The sequence below is a fragment of the Molossus molossus genome, unplaced genomic scaffold, assembly GCF_014108415.1.
Source record: "Molossus molossus isolate mMolMol1 unplaced genomic scaffold, mMolMol1.p scaffold_m16_p_20, whole genome shotgun sequence".
NCBI lineage: Eukaryota > Metazoa > Chordata > Mammalia > Chiroptera > Molossidae > Molossus > Molossus molossus.
Genome location: NW_023425356.1, coordinates 54202069 through 54217757, shown reverse-complemented (window position 1 = coordinate 54217757; position 15689 = coordinate 54202069). Strand labels below are relative to the sequence as shown.

At 59.3% G+C, this 15689-nt stretch overlaps 12 non-coding genes across 12 annotated transcripts; 7 read left to right on the top strand and 5 right to left on the bottom strand.

Moving 5' to 3' along the window:
* Window positions 1-1321: 1321 nt before the first annotated feature.
* On the bottom strand, window positions 1322-1394 carry TRNAV-CAC. The gene has a single exon. It is a non-coding gene; the product is annotated as a tRNA-Val (tRNA).
* A 2432-nt stretch (window positions 1395-3826) lies between these two features.
* On the top strand, window positions 3827-3898 carry TRNAD-GUC. Its single transcript has one exon. It is a non-coding gene; the product is annotated as a tRNA-Asp (tRNA).
* A 457-nt stretch (window positions 3899-4355) lies between these two features.
* Window positions 4356-4427, top strand: TRNAE-CUC. The gene has a single exon. It is a non-coding gene; the product is annotated as a tRNA-Glu (tRNA).
* Window positions 4428-6314: 1887 nt separating this feature from the next.
* Window positions 6315-6385, bottom strand: TRNAG-GCC. The gene has a single exon. It is a non-coding gene; the product is annotated as a tRNA-Gly (tRNA).
* A 544-nt stretch (window positions 6386-6929) lies between these two features.
* Window positions 6930-7012, bottom strand: TRNAL-CAG. Its single transcript has one exon. It is a non-coding gene; the product is annotated as a tRNA-Leu (tRNA).
* Window positions 7013-7479: 467 nt separating this feature from the next.
* On the top strand, window positions 7480-7551 carry TRNAD-GUC. The gene has a single exon. It is a non-coding gene; the product is annotated as a tRNA-Asp (tRNA).
* A 495-nt stretch (window positions 7552-8046) lies between these two features.
* On the top strand, window positions 8047-8118 carry TRNAG-UCC. Its single transcript has one exon. It is a non-coding gene; the product is annotated as a tRNA-Gly (tRNA).
* A 235-nt stretch (window positions 8119-8353) lies between these two features.
* On the top strand, window positions 8354-8425 carry TRNAE-CUC. The gene has a single exon. It is a non-coding gene; the product is annotated as a tRNA-Glu (tRNA).
* Window positions 8426-10265: 1840 nt separating this feature from the next.
* TRNAG-GCC lies at window positions 10266-10336 on the bottom strand. The gene has a single exon. It is a non-coding gene; the product is annotated as a tRNA-Gly (tRNA).
* A 504-nt stretch (window positions 10337-10840) lies between these two features.
* On the bottom strand, window positions 10841-10923 carry TRNAL-CAG. Its single transcript has one exon. It is a non-coding gene; the product is annotated as a tRNA-Leu (tRNA).
* Window positions 10924-11373: 450 nt separating this feature from the next.
* On the top strand, window positions 11374-11445 carry TRNAD-GUC. The gene has a single exon. It is a non-coding gene; the product is annotated as a tRNA-Asp (tRNA).
* Window positions 11446-12286: 841 nt separating this feature from the next.
* Window positions 12287-12358, top strand: TRNAE-CUC. Its single transcript has one exon. It is a non-coding gene; the product is annotated as a tRNA-Glu (tRNA).
* The last annotated feature ends 3331 nt before the right edge of the window (window positions 12359-15689 follow it).

The window sequence follows — 15689 nt, the reverse complement described above, 5'->3', positions numbered from 1 at the left end:
AAAGAAGCAGCCAGTGCATGGCAAGGCCCACACACTCCTCTGCAATTCGCATAGTCGGGCCCTCTGCCCATATTGACAAAAAGCCCAACGTGTTAAAACCCAACCACAGAGTTTCCATCACTCTTCCTCTTGCACCACCTTCCCTTCGGACTCATTCAAGGTCTCCAAGATTTGTTAACTGAAAAAGACTCAGTGTGTGTAACATGTGGTATCTGGGTGAGGAAACCGGAGGAAATACATTTACGCGCATATGAATATACACGGTATTGATGCAGGGCATCCAAGAGACCGGCCGCGTGGTTGCTTCAGGCGAAGGGACACTGGCCGGGTGGAGCTGGAAAGAGGACCCCTTTCTGTGCAGCCTCTGATCTGTTTTCTGCCAGACTTTTCCTTTTCTATAATTTTATATAAATGGAGTCATACAGCACCCTTTTGGGGTTGCGTTTCTTTCACTGGGCGTGACTATTTCGAGATTCTTGTGTGTAAAATAGTTTGTCCTTTTTCTTTTTTCCTGAGTATGGATATACCACCATTTATCACCACCTGCGGGTTGACATTTGCGTTGTTTCCAGTTCTGGGCTGTCCCAGGTAAAGTCGCCGTGAACACTGGTGTAAAGCGGTGGCACGGTCGATGCTTTACTTGGTCTCGGTGAACACCTCGGGGGGCGGCTGAGGCGCCCCGAAGGCGGCTACCGTGAGAGAAGCGGCCGACCTGCGTCCAGGGCGGCTGTGGGGTCACCTCCCCGCCAGCGGAGCGCGGGTCCCCGACCTGGGCGGCGGGCGCGCGCCGTAGGTATCCCCGTTTCTGGTCGTCTTTCCTTAAGGGTTCAAGATGTCCAGCGTCTGTCCGGGGAGGTGACTGCTCAAACTGCCCACCCTTGAGGGGAGGGGCTGGTTGTGAGAATACTTGGTGATTGTGAGAAAGTCTGCGTTGTTCCACCTGGTTTGGAACCGGCGGTTTTAGGGTTTCCTGCGGGGGGTCCTGGAGGAGGGCGGGAGGGGGGACTGGCCCTCCTCAGCGCTGAGACCCCGGCGGGCGGTGGCAGCGCGGGCGGGACCGAAAAAGGAAGGGCCGTGGCGGCGGTGACCGGCGGAGGGGCTGCGCCCGGGCGCGCGATGTGAATTCGCGGGGACAGTGCCCGGAGTCCGGCCCCAAGGCCGTCCGCCTTCCCTGATGCGGCCCCGAACCAGACCTTGGTCCTCAGAGTCCGGGTCGGAACCTGATCATTTATTGCGCGGCCAAGGGCGCTTTACCTCCCGTGCTCACGACAGAGGAGCCTGCAAAAGACCAAAAAGAAAAAAAAGAAAACGACTGGACCGCTGTTTCCGCCCGGTTTCGAACCGGGGACCTTTCGCGTGTGAGGCGAACGTGATAACCACTACACTACGGAAACCGCCGGGAGCGGCCCCGGCGAGAGCGCACTTCATCCCCTCGGAGCGCGTCCCTGCCCGGCCGAGCGCTCGGGGGCCCCGGCCCTGCGTCCCCGGAGCCCGGAGCCCGCAGCCGCGACGCGGGAGCTGGTTCCCCGGTGCCTCCGCCGCTGTCACTTAGCGCCCCCGCCCGGGACCGCTGCCGACGACAGGCAGCACGAGACCTGGGCGACTTACCCAGCACAGGGGCCACGGCGCATACTGGAAACAGTGAAAATACACCTTCCATTTGCCAGCACTTAACTCAGGAGACACTTGTCGAGGAGAAACTCAGTGAGCTCCTTCCTTCCTGTGTCTTCCTTTCCTGGGAGTCGCAGTCACTCCCCCACAAACACTCCCCCCCCCCCAGGTGACTGTGGGGCGCCAGGCAGCGTCGCAGAGAATGGTGTAGGGAGGCCACGGCCTGGTGACCGCGCGTGACGTGCTGTGGGACGTGTCGTTCCGGGGACTCTCAGGAAAGGGAACGCACGGCAGCGAGAGCGAGGGCCCCCCACACCCGCGGAGGAGCTGTGGCTGCCTTTTCTGCACGTTCCCGCTCACATTTCATTAGTTTTCTAACACTCTATGAGGGAAGTGTTGAAGATGTTTTAAAATGTGTAAAGACAAAGAGACTGAGCCAGGTAAATTTGACAGCCAAGTAAGGTGGGGTTACACCTGGTCTTATCGGCCCTACACCTTAACCTTCAAGGAAGCAGGAGAGAGTGGAGACCTGCCCATTACAGACGGAAGAGAGTGGCCCGGAGGGGTGCAAGAACCCTCTGTGGGTGGTGTTTAGGACCCCACAAACCTTGTGAAAAATGACAGCCAAGGTCAAATGACCTCACCTTCTCAATGGTGTGCAGTGAAATTATCTGGGGAGACGGGCAGTGGAGACGTTCTGGGGACGGAGCAGGTGAGGGAGGCAGTAGGAAATGAAGAGGAGAGGAGGAGATAATTACAGAAACAGCAGTGAGCGCCGACCTGCTGTTGGATGATGCAAATGCCAAGGGGACTGGGATGGCCCGGGGCTGCTGACTCTGGGAGCTGGAGTCTGGCAGGAACCTGGGGAGAAAGTGGGTGTGGAATGAATAAACAAAGGAGAGAACCGGTGAGACTCCAGGGTGTGTAGAACTGGAAAAATATCAGAAATGCAGTGAACACAATTCTCAGTGAATAGTAGGGAGTCGATCCGGCTGAGCCATGAACTGGCTTAAATAATGAGGGAAACAGTACCTCGCATTCCTAGGTAAATCAAGGTTTCAGGCAAGTCTTGACTCAGGCCCCCCAAATTATCTGATTTCTCTTGGCCCTTCTCCCTCAAGTAGACTCCATTCCTAAGCAGGCTGTCCACTCATGTTCTCAAAAGCCAGCAACGGCTTGGATACAGGCTTCCTGATTCACTCCTGCAGGAAAAAGGGGCGCTTTCTCCCAGAGCATCACCGAACAGATACAGGGGACGAGCTGTGCTGCTCAGTTCACCATTCAGGCCTACTCCTGAAGTCAGCAGTGGGATTAATGCCACTCAGACCCCAGGCTGACAAACTCAGGGTGTCTCTAAGAAGAAAGAAGAGGGTCGCAATGCCAGGGGGGGCACTCAAAAGCTCTACAGAAGGTGAGACCACAGTGTTGCAGATGGAGGGGGAATGGTCACTGGCTCCGGTGCGCGCGTTGGGAGGCAGGAGGGCGGTGCTGGCTCCGAGGAACCCTTTGGCTGACGGGCTGGAGCACCCCACTGGGCGCCACCTTCCACGCCTGGGCCGCGAGTGGGCAGGCTGGAGTTTGCAGGGGCCCTAAGGATGCTAGCCGGAAGGGGACTCTAGGGCGGGAAAGGGTTGCGGTGGGGGTAAATCGGCCAGGGACATGTTTGGTTTTGTTTGGCGAGTCAAAAAAAACCAAAAAACCCGAAAAGCTGTCAGGGGTGAAATTCAAACCCACGCTTCCAGGGGAAACTACAGCCTGCACCAGTGCTTTAGACCGTTCAGCGTCTAATAGCAGGTTCGGCCGCGCTCGTGCGCACGTGGTTGAGATCCAACGTGAACACCTGTGCCCTCCACCCGACATCGCTCGGGTCAGGGGGCTGTCTGGGTGCCCAACGGACGGGACGCACGCGGGCTGACGGAGCAAGGACAGCCAGATGGCCTGGTCCGGCCACCCACGGCCTCTCGCTCACCCCGTGTGTGGCGCGCCGCGCGCCCACTTGCTGGTCCTCCTGGCCCCGCTTGCCCCCTGGAGCCTCTTCCTCCCGGCGCAGCCCCAACACTGGAGGCTACGGGTATCGCGCACTAGGGGGTTTTGGCGCCCCCCGCCACCGCTGTCGGGCGGGACATATGCACCTGCACGGGGCAGGACGTAGCGAGCAGGTGCAGGCGGCGGCAGTTGGCCACAGACAGGTCGCGACCAGAGGTCCCCGTACCTGTCCTCGTTAGTATAGTGGTGAGTATCCCCGCCTGTCACGCGGGAGACCGGGGTTCGATTCCCCGACGGGGAGGTAGGCTGACATTTTTTTTGGTCGCTGGCTCCACAGGGCCCACCTGGGCCCTGAGCGCCCCCCAGAGGCGGTCGGGTCGGCGGAGGGGGGCAGCCGCGGGGGTGGCGGGGGGTGAGCGTTGGTGGTGTCATGACGGGTGTAACTGCCTTCCGAACAGCTGATCCCTTCTGCGGGCTCCAGGGACCTCCTGCCCTGTGCCCTGCTGGGGCAGCTGGACCCTGGGACCTGAGACCTGGGCCCCAGGAGCCCGGTGGTCCTGGGCCCTAGAGGCCGGAGCGGGGCTGCGAGCGGGTGTGGGACACAGAGGCAGTATTTTGGGGGTGTGGCAGGCAGGAGGAAAGCGAGCGCACGCAGTGGGAAGGGGCGACAGGAGGCGACTTGAAAACGCAAGGGGCTCGCTGCCCCGAGCGCGGAGCGGCTGGAGGTAGGAGGCGCCCTGCGCAACCACCAGCGCGGCTCCCTGGTGGTCTAGTGGTTAGGATTCGGCGCTCTCACCGCCGCGGCCCGGGTTCGATTCCCGGTCAGGGAAGCACTTTTCTTTTCTCAAACTCAACTCCCCAGCATCTCAGCCCCTGCTCCCTCCTTTTAGCCAACTCTCATTTCCTTCTCCGGGACCCACCGGGCTCCCCGCAGTCCTGGTCCAGCCTCCTGTCCAAACCTTCTGCCCTCGCTCGCCCGCCGGAGGCCCCCGGCTTCTCCTTCCCCTCCTCGGTCTCCGGAGCTCGCCTCGCTCCCCGGCTCTCAGCCCCAAACCCGAGGGGCCAGCGGCCTCCCTCCCGCCGTGGCAGCCACAGCACGCAGGCCCCGGCCACTGCACGTGCTCGGATTCTCCAGCAGCACGGCATCGGGTGGGACAAACCTCGCAGGGGACAGGCCACTCCTTCGGGAGGGAGTCCGGGGGTGGGGGGTGTTGGAAACACACCTACACCTTCAAGTCGGGCCACCTGCGGGAGCCCAGCCCGCGGCGCCTGACCTGGGGGCTCTTGCCAACCACGACTGCGGTGGTTTCCTGCCGCGTGCGGGGTCTGGACCAGCTGCCTCTACCGCGGGCCAGGGATGGGCCTTGAGTGTGCGCTCCGGGCGGGATGGGACTAGAGCGCGGACCTGGAGTCCTGCCGGCGGAGGAGTGGAAGGGAGTGACGTCCGGGGAGCTGGAGCGCCCGGCAGCAGCTGATGTCAGACAGCAGGGAGATAGGGGAGGCCGCTGGGGGACACCCAGCAGCCAGGCTGGTGGGAGGAGGTGGAGAAAGAGGCGTGACAGAGGGGACTCCTGCCGACGAGGTGTTGGACTTGCATCCTCAACGCTGTCCATTCTATTCCACAGTGGCCAGCATTTAGGAGAGCACCTCCGTCGGTCCCTCCGCACCCGCGCCCCACACACCCACCGTGCAGGGACTCCTACTACCGTCCATTCCGCGCCCTCTATACTGTGTACATCTAGCCAGATCTCCGTCCCTCTCCCACCCCCGTATCCACCCCGCTTCTGCCGGGGCTCCTCCAGGTGACTCCCCTGCCTTCATCTCCTTCCCGCCCAAACTCCCTCGTCCCTGTCAGCAAGATCTGACATATGTCCACGCACTGCTTTCTTCCGAGGCCGAGGGCCGGGCCTGCAAACAGCACCCGCGGCCAGCAGCCCACTCACGCGCTGGGTTTCCACAGAGCGCGTCGCCGATGCCAAGGACACTCGTGTTCCGCGCTACCGCAGGCCGTTCTCTCCCGGGCTGGCCCGTGTGTTGGGGGTGAGAGAAGGAGGGTGAGTTGTCCCGGTGAAACGCGGTGGGGGCAGGGGAGGGGTGCGGCTAGTGGTACTGGTGGAGGCGGTGGTCCTGGCGGACTCGGTGCTGGTGGTGGTGGTGGTGGTCGCGCTGGGCCCAGGGAGTCGGTTTCAGTGGTGAAGTATCGGGCTAGTGTTTGAAAACTGTTGCGACTGGGTGGGATGAAGGGAATGTGGGGTGTGCATTGAGATGAGACTGTGGAATTATTTTGCATCTTCTCGCCATGTTGACCTAGGAAGATGCTATGTCTCCATCGCCTAAGAGTGGCCACATTTCTGCTCCAGGTTGTGCAAACACGGTGTAACATTGGGAGTGTGCTGCTGGAGCCAGCCAGAGAGCTAGGAAATGTAGTGAAAGATGGAGAGTTGCTCGGGTGCCAGTTGTACGCTGTGCATGGTGGTGTTCCCTGTAGTGAAAGGCGTGACTCAAGAGGTGTGCAGGTGGTAAGGGACAAGGCATGTGTCGGGCGCAGGAGGGACTGAGTAGTCAAGATGTTGGGACGTGGGGTTCAGCTTCCGGGTCCAGTGGATCCAGGGTTGTGTCAAAAGTAGAAGTGTGTGTAGGTGGTGATGGTGGGAGGAGCCCGCAGGTGCAGGACAGGTGCCTTAGGGGGAAAGTAGGACCAAAATGTCTAAAGGATTTGCATGGGCCGGGAATCGAACCCGGGCCTCCCGCGTGGCAGGCGAGAATTCTACCACTGAACCACCCATGCATCAATAGGACACTTCCATAGGCTTCAGTCACTGGTCACTACCTGCCTTGCCACCTGTTCCATTTGTGCAGGAGACAGGCAAGACCTGAAACAGAGATGCCAGGCACGTCAAAGGTTCTAGAGCGCGGCACAGAGATGATGGAGGGATGGAGGGACTAAAGTGAACTCGGCCAGCCCATTCTGCATTTTCTCCATCATCCAGGCCACGACAAGACTGTCAGTGTCACCAGACCAGGCCAGGAGCCAGACCAAGCCTGGCCTATGCCCAGATCCTAAGCAGGGCTGGCGTCATGTGGGGGGAGCAGCTGAGTGCCCATGGTCCCTTCAGCGACCCCCAGGCATAACCCACAGACCCTTGGGTGCCTGGGTTTTCTGTCTATTTGGGGTCAGGAAGGAAGGGTGGGTGTAGGTGGTGAACAGAGAGTGGAAGGTGGAGCGGCATTTGTAGAAGTCCCTAGCGTGCCAGCCAGGAACCAACTGTAAGGCAGGAGAAGGTTGCAATGGGTACGATCTGGTCAGGAACTTGTACAAAAAGTTAGACAGCTGTCAGGAGTGGGATTCGAACCCACGCCTCCAGGGTAGACTGCGACCTGAACGCAGCGCCTTAGACCGCTCGGCCATCCTGACACCCAGGCCCAGCACCATTAATACTTGTATGGTTTAGACCCAACACAAATACTTGTGCTCTCCATCCGAAGTCGCTCCAGTCTGGAGGCTGTCAGGGTGTCCAACCGACAAGGCGCGCCAGGGCTGACAGGGAGCAAGGACAGCAGACTGGCCTGGCTCGGCCACCCACGGCCTCTGCCCACTCTGCACCGGGCATGTCGCGCCCACCTGCTCCGCCTGGTGACCTCATTTGCCCTCTTGGGCTTCTGCCTCCCGCCGCCTGCTTTGGAGGCCATAGGCAGGGCGCACTCGCAGTTTTCAGCACCATGGGGCGGGGGGGGGGCAGGGCGGGAATAGGCTCGGGTCAATCTCAGGCCCCCTTTTGCCACCTGCTTTGTTGGAAGGCACACAGTTGGCTTGGTGTCCAGTCAGGGACTTGCCGGGGCTGCATGGGGCATGGTGATCGGGGGTAAGCGACACGCTACCTGTCCTCGTTAGTATAGTGGTGAGTATCCCCGCCTGTCACGCGGGAGACCGGGGTTCGATTCCCCGACGGGGAGGTACCGTTGCCTTTTGGTCCTTGGCACATCCCTCTGTTCTGCAGCCTGCCCCGTGTCGAGGCCCAGACCCCAGTTGGTGCCGCGTGCTCCCCAACAATCCATTTTCCCACCCTTCCGCAGGGCCCTCTGTCGCCAAGCGAGGGCATCCTCCCGCCAGCAGCTCCTGTCCACCGGCGGCCCACAGTGGTTGGCGCATCGGGCTCCTGTCCACGCGAAGTACAGCTGTCCCGGCTGGTGGGCGACAGGTGAGCGCCCCGTCTGTGCGGGCAGTGGCACCCGATGGAGGAGGGCTCAGCGACCCAGGGGCTGGAGACGCGCGCCCAGGGGCGCAGCGGCGTTGAACCCGAGGAACCGGGGGCCGCTGGGCAGCGAGAGCGTCCCCGAGAGGAAGTTGGACCGGCGACGAGGGTAGCTGCGGGGGCTGGTCGACCGGCGGCTGCGACTCCCCACGACCGAGCCAGCCGGACCTCAGTTTCTGGACGCAGACTCCAGCGGGCGTTGGTGGTATAGTGGTGAGCATAGCTGCCTTCCAAGCAGTTGACCCGGGTTCGATTCCCGGCCAACGCAAAGGTTCCTGTTTTGCCCCTCGCGGCGGCGGGAGCGGGACCCTGCGCCCTTGGCCCTGAAGAGAGAAGGAGGCGCCTAATGTTTCGGGGCAGGCAGGGTGCGAGGCACGCTCGTGGTGGGCAGAGGAGACAGGCAACTTTTCTTGGAAAGGCAAAGAAAGTAGCGTCGCGGAAACGCCCAGTGGACGGCCTGAGGCCTCTATGTAAGGGACCCAGGTGCGGGTGCACCGCAGAGCTCCCTGGTGGTCTAGTGGTTAGGATTCGGCGCTCTCACCGCCGCGGCCCGGGTTCGATTCCCGGTCAGGGAAGCCTTTTCTTTCTTCCCCCTTCATAAGCCCCGAGCGCGGTCGCACCCCCCTCAATTTTAGTTCGCTGCCTTCACCAGCCCCAGCCGGTTCGTGCAACCTGGCTTCCTGCACGCCGGGCCCCAGGCCCGCCAGGCAACTCCCTACCTTCCCAACCTTTCGGCTGCGCCGGCCCACCGGAAGCTTCGGGGTTTCCACTTTGTCTTGGGAGCCCTGCTCACTCCCCGGTCCCAGCCCCCAACCCGAGGGCGCTGTGACGAGCACACGTTCGGCGAGGCCGCCACCGCACGTGCTCGGACTCTCCAGCATCAGGGCGTCCGCGGGGACGGACCTCGAGGTGGGTGGGTCACCCCTTCGGGAGGGGTGCCGGGAAGAGGATGGTTCCGTGGAAAACGACACCTCCACCTGCAAGTCGGGACAGCTGCTGGAGCGCGCGGCGCCTCGCGTGGAGACTTTTGCCAACGGCTGCCGCTGTGGCTGTCCCACGCCTGCGTGGTCCAGCCCGGTCCAGCTGCATCGCCCATGGTCCCATGATGGGGGCCCAGGGGCGTCGTGGGCTCTCCGGCGGGATGGGAGTGGAGCGCAGACCGTGGCGCCCTGGAGGCGGAGGTGTGGAAGGGAATGTGAACACGACGTCCGGGGAGATGGACCGTCGGGCGCAGCCGATGTCAGACAGCAGAGATAGGGGAGGCCGGTCGGGGACACCCAGCAGCCAGGCTGGTGGGAGGAGGTGGAGAAAGAGGCGTGACAGAGGGGACTCCTGCCAACATCGTGTTGGACTTGCATCCTCAACGCTGTCCATCCTATTCCACAGTGGCCAGAATGTTAGGAGAGCGCCTCCGTCGCTCCCTCCGCACCCGCGCCCCGCACACCCACCACGGAGACCTGACTCCGCGCCCTCCCTACCGTGACGTCTAGCCAGGGCTCGGTCTCTCTCCCCACCCCTGTATCCACCCCGTCTTTTGCTGGTGCTCCTCCAGGTGACTCGCGCGCCCGGGTCTCTTCCCGCCCACCTCCCTTTCTCCTTTCGGCAAGAGTCTGTCCACGCACCGCTCTCTTCCCAGGCCGAGGGCCAGCGCACGGGCGGCACCCACTTGCCAGCGGCCACTCACCGACTGGGTTTCAACAGAGCCGGTCCCTGGTGTAAAAGTTCCCCCGAGGTCGGCACACGGGAGTTCCCCGTCTCCGCAGGCAGTTTCCTCCTGCGCTTGCCCACGTGTTGGGGGTGAGTGTGGGTAGGTGAGGGTGAGGAACGAAGGCATGTGTGCCCGCGGGTGGCCTTGCAGGAAGGGAGCAGGAGGAAGGCCAAATGTCTCCATTAACAGGGGTCAGCCTCCCGAGGATTCCGGGAGGTGCGGGAAGGAGAGCGGGGTGTCCCGGTGGAACGTGGGGAGGGGAGGGAAGGGGGCAACGTGGTGGTGCTGGTGGAGGTGGTGGGCTGCAGGCAGTGTTGAAGGTGGGGGAGGTGGAACTGGTGTTGGTTCTGGGGGCTCGGTGCTGTTGGGCTCGGGTGGCAGTGGGAATGGTGGAGCAGCGAGCAGGCCAGTGTTTGGAAAGTGTTTTTGGCTGAGCGGGATGAGGGGAACGCAGGGTGAGCGTTGAGATGAGACCCTGGAATTATTTCGCACCAGCTTGTGCGCCATGTTGGCTTGTGACCTTGCAGGACAACACCATTTCTCCGCGTCCTAAGGGTGGCTACCACCCAGCTCCCGGTTGTGCCAACACGGTGTGGTTTTAGGAGAGTGGGGTTGGAGAGAGCTGGAGCATGATGAAAAGTGGTAAGTGGAGAGGAGTGTGTGGTGCCAGTCATGTGCGGTGTGAAGAACAGTAGGGTCAAAAGAGTTGCATGGGCCGGGAATCGAACCCGGGCCTCCCGCGTGGCAGGCGAGAATTCTACCACTGAACCACCCATGCGCACATCTGTATGACCTGCAGGCCTCATACTGACACCTGTTCCATTTGAGCAGGAGGCGGACTGGCGACCTAAAACTGAGGTTGCAGGCACTTCTATGACCCTTGGGCACAGCACAGAGCCAGCGGAAGGACGAGGACACCGAGGCTGACCAATCCCGGGCCTTGGATGGCCGAGAGAGTCAGTGTCACCATAGGAGGCCAGGAGCTGGACCAAGCCTGGCCCGGCCTAGATCCCAAGTAGCGCAGGCGGCTGTGGCGGGAGCAGCTGAGCGCTGGCGGTTCCTTCAGCGACCCCAAGGCGAGACCCAAAGTCCCTTGGGTGCCTGGGTTTTCTGCCTGTTAGGGTGAGGGAGGGGGGTGGGTGTGGGCGGTGGACAGAGGGTGGACGGTGGAGGCCAGCGTTTGCAGAGGTCCCAAGGGCGTCAGCCAGGAACCGACCGTAAAGTGGGAAAAGGCTGCGATGGGTGTGGTCCCGCCAGGGACTCGGGCAAAAAGGTGAACAGCTGTCAGGAGTGGGATTCGAACCCACGCCTCCAGGGGAGACTGCGACCTGAACGCAGCGCCTTAGACCGCTCGGCCATCCTGACCACAGGTCTCCTCTCGTCGCCACTCACGTGACTGAGACCCAACAAGAACACCGGTGCCTTCCACCGGGTGCCGCTGGGGGCAGGCGGTGGTTGGGCTGCCCAGCGGATGGACCGCGCGGGCCGCCGGGGAGCGTGGACCCCAGACTGGCCGGCTGGGCCGCCCACGGCCTCTCGCCCGCCCCGGCGGGGTCACGATGTGCGCCCACTTGCCCGCTCGGGCCTCTTCCCCCCGCGCGGCCCCGCGTTGGAAGCCACAGGCAAAGCCACTCGAGTTATCAGCGCCACCCCTGTGGGGGTCGGGTCGGGTCGGGGACAGGCTCGGCTCCCCTGCCCGGCGCTTTGCTGGAGGGCTCGCTCGGTTCGGTGCAGCGCCGGCACCGGGCAGAACGTTGAGGGCTGGGGCTGGCGGGAGTTACCACCTATGGGAACGCGCGGGAGGCCCGGCGGTCGTCCTCGTTAGTATAGTGGTGAGTATCCCCGCCTGTCACGCGGGAGACCGGGGTTCGATTCCCCGACGGGGAGACGCCGGGCTGCTTTTGCTCCTGTATTGCAGGTTGAACACATGGGCCCTGCCCGCGCCTCCGCCCTGCGTCCACACCCAGTTCCCAACTGCTTCCGCCGCTTCTCCAACATCCCTCCGACCCCCGCCTACCCTTTCCTCCCTCTCGCAGGCCTCTGCTGTGGAAGCCGATCCAGGGCCTCTTCCCTGCACCCCAGCTGCCGTCCACCTGCCCTCCCGCAGTGGCTGGCGCCCCGGCCCCTGCGACCTGAGCACAGCTGCCGGCTGACGGTGGGCGGCGGTTGAGCTCCCCGTCGGTGCGGGCAGTGTCACCTGGTGGAGAAGGCCTTTGGCGGCGGGGGCTGGAGACGCCCCGACGTGGGACGTGAGGGGCTGGGGGCAGCGAGAGGCGGTCGGGCAGCGGCGTGCGGCTGGCACGGTGGCGCCCGCGGCTCCTTGCGCTGTGCCAGTCGGGGGGCCATGGTCCCCGAAGCTGCTGCTCGGCCGGCGGTGGTGGTAGGTGGTGAACATACGTGCTTCCGAGCAGTTGACCCAGGCGACTGCGGCCCAGCGCAGCTGAGCGGCATTTTGCGGAGCTCCAGGGCCCCCTCGCCCCCTCGCCCCTGAGTGTGGGAGCTGCTGGCCCCTGGACCTGCGACGGGGCCGTGGGCCACAGCGCAGGGCGCGCAGCTGCGAGCGAGCGGGAGAGGGAAGCTCTATTTTGAGGGCGCGCGGCCGGAAGAGGGGAGGGCGCGTGCTGGGCAGCTGTACTCGGGAAAGCGGGCTGCTGGCGCCGGGCCCGCGGAGTGGGTGGTCCACGGGCGCTGTGTACAGAAGGTGCCAGCCCGGGCCTGTGCCCAGCGCTCCCTGGTGGTCTAGTGGTTAGGATTCGGCGCTCTCACCGCCGCGGCCCGGGTTCGATTCCCGGTCAGGGAAGCTCTTTCTTCCTCCTCCAAACTCGCCCGCGGGTCCGCTGCCAGCTGTTACCCGTGGGGGCTGCCTCTCACCTCCCCAGCCCTGCAACCAGCCGCGTCCCATCCCAACCTTTTGGCCTCCCTCGCCTACCGGAGGCCGTCGGTGTTCCCCCTTCTCCGCTCGGAGCTCGCCCAGATCCCCGGCTCGCAGCCCCAAACCCGAGGGCCCGGGGCGGCCGTCTCCCCGCGGTGGCCCAGACGAGCACAGCCCGGGGCGACCACCGCACGGCTCGGAGTCTCCAGCAGCGCGGCGTCGGGGACAAACCTGTGGGAGGGCGGGCCGCTCGGTGGGGAGGGAGCCCAGGGATGGGTTTGGGCGGGGGAAACACCTGCCCCTGCGCGTCGGGCCACCTGTCGGGGCAGCGGCGCGGACCTGCAGGCTTTGCCAGCCGCCGCTGCGGCGTCTTTCCCGCCGCGTGCTGCCTCGGGTCCGACTGCGCTCTTTGCAAGAGTGTACGGTTTGTATCTGTTTCTTCTTCTGGTATATTGTGATGCAGCGAGATACCTCGCACGTACCCACTCTGGTTTCGCAACACGGAGCTCTCGAGCTCTTCTGACAGTCGCCCGGGGCGTCTTCTAAGCCAGTGCAGCTGGCGGCGCAGGAACGAACGCGGCAGGAGGCACGTCCAGGCCGCAGGCACTTGCGTCCCTGCCTGTGAGTCTTTCCGCTGGGGCTCTGGGCAGGGCCGCTGTCCCCTCTCTTGTCCCCTGCTGACGCCGTTCCGGCACGGTACCGTGGCCTTAACCAACAGAATTCTATCTAAAAAGGACAGGCAGCGCCTGTTCAACAGGGGGCCCTCTTCGACTGATCTGCGCGCACTGTTTCAGGGTCTGTCCCCTGTCCAGGCGCTGATGTATGGCTACTTTATGGGGTTGAGTTTAGGTGAACAGCTTGAGACTTCATTTCAGAAGGTGTACAGGCTGCCTCTGTACACCTCCGTACATTCGTCGGGGGTCACATATTTCAAACCGTAGTACCAGAGCAATTATAATATTGGTGTGGGCAGAGTATTTATTTGTACGACAAAGTCACATGTTTTTAAATGAAAAACATTCAACTGCTCAAAATCTCCATATACAGGGTCAAATGGCAAAAATAAAACAATAAAAACATTTGCAATATTTGGACCAGGCAAATCAGTTGAATTCTCTATCATGTTTTCTCAGAAATCAATGAGAAAAGGAGACCAGGGCAGTTGGAAAAATACATAAAGTTCATGAGGGTGTTCAAGGAAAGATTTCAAGTAGACAAGCCCTTTGCAAACATGTCCATCTTGCTAGTAATCTACGAAATGCTGATGAAAACAAGCTTGTTATTTTATTTTTAATTTATTTATTTTTATTTTTTATTTTATTTTTGTTACAGAAGTTTCCCCCTTTTTACCCCATTGACACCCTCCTCCCCATCCTCCCCGCCCCATCCCGGGCTTTGTTGTCCATGTCCATTGGTCATGCGTGCATGCATATAAGTTCTGTGGTTTATCTCTTCCCTCCCCCCACCACTCCCTCTTCTGAGGGTTCTCAGTCTGTATCCTACTTCCATATTCCTGGGTCTACCTTATTCCTCAGACTGTCATGTTCATTATATTTCACAGATAAGTGAGATCATGTGGTATTTGTCTTTTTCTGCTTGGCTTGTTTCCCTTAGGATAATACTCTCCAGGTCCCTCCATGTCTCTCGAAGGAAAAGAGATCTTTCTTTCTTACAGCTGCATAGTACTCCATTGTGCATATGTACCACTGCTTTTTTATCCATTCATCTACTGATGGACACTTGGGCTGTTTCCAGATCTTAACTATTGTAAATAGTGCTGCTATGAACATGGGGATACATATATTCTTCCTGATTGGTGTTTCAGGCTTCTTAGGGTATATTCCTAGAAGTGGGATCACTGGGTCAAATGGAAGTTCAATTTTTAATGTTTTGAGGTAACACCATATTGTTTTTCATAGTGGCTGCACCAGTCTGCATTCCCACCAGCAGTGCACTAGAGTCCCCTTTTCTCCACACCCTTGCCAACACTTGTTGTTGGACGATTTGTTGATGGCGGCCATTCTGACAGGTGTGAGGTGATACCTCATTGTTGTTTAATTTGCATCTCTCTGATGATTACTGATGTTGAGCATTTCTTCATATGTCTCTTGGCCATTTGTATGTCCTGTTTGGAGAGGTGTCTATTCAGCTCCTCTGCCCATTTTTCAATTGGGTTTTTTGTCTTCCTTTTGTTGAGTTGTATGAACACTCTATATATTTTGGAAATTAACCCTTTAACAGATGTATCATTGACAATGATGCTCTCCCATACAGTGGGTAGCCTTTCCATTTTGATGGTTGTTTCTTTTGCTGAGTCCCATGTGTTCCTTTTTTTCTTTGTTTCTGTTGCCTTAGGTGATGTGTCTGAAAATTCTGCTGCGTATGATGTCCGAAATTTTGTTGCCTACATTTTCTTCTAGAATTTTTATGGATTCACGGGTCACATTTAAGTCTTTTAACCATTTTGAGTTTATTTTTGTGTATGGTGTAAGTTGATGGTCTAGTTTCATTTTTTTGCATGTAGCTGTCCAATTTTCCCAACACAATTTATTAAAGAGGCTGTCTCTACTCCATTGTATGCTCTTGCCTCCTTTGTCAAATATTAATTGAGCATAGTGTCTTGGGTTCATTTCTGGGTTCTTTATTCTGTTCCACTGGTCTATATGCCTGTTCTTGTGCCAGTACTGTTTTGATTACAGTCGCTTTGTAGTATAACCTGATATCTGGAATTGTGATCCCACCTACTTTGTGCTTCTTTTTCAAGATTGTTGTGGCTATTCGAGGTCTTTTTTGGTTCCATATGAACTTTTAAAGTATTTGTTCTAGTTCTGTGTTCTAGTTCTGTGAAATATGTCATTGGTATTTTGATGGAGATTGCACTGAATCTATAGATTGCTTTGGGTAATATAGACATTTTAATGATGTTAATTCTTCCAATCCATGAACAAGGTATGTGGTTCACTTTTTTATATCTTCCACTATTTCTTTTTTCAATGTCCTGTAGTTTTCTGCAAATAGGTCCTTTACTTCTTTGGTTAAGTTTATTCCTAGGTATCTTAATTTTTTTCCATGATGGTAAATGGGATTGTTTTTTAAGTTTCTCTTTCTGTGAGTTCATCATTGGTGTATAAGAATGCCATCGATTTCTTGACATTAATTTTGTATCCTGCTACTTTGCCAAATTCATTTATTAAGTCTAGTAGATTTTTGATGGAGTCTTTAGGGTTTTGTATGTATAATATCATGTCATCTGTAAATA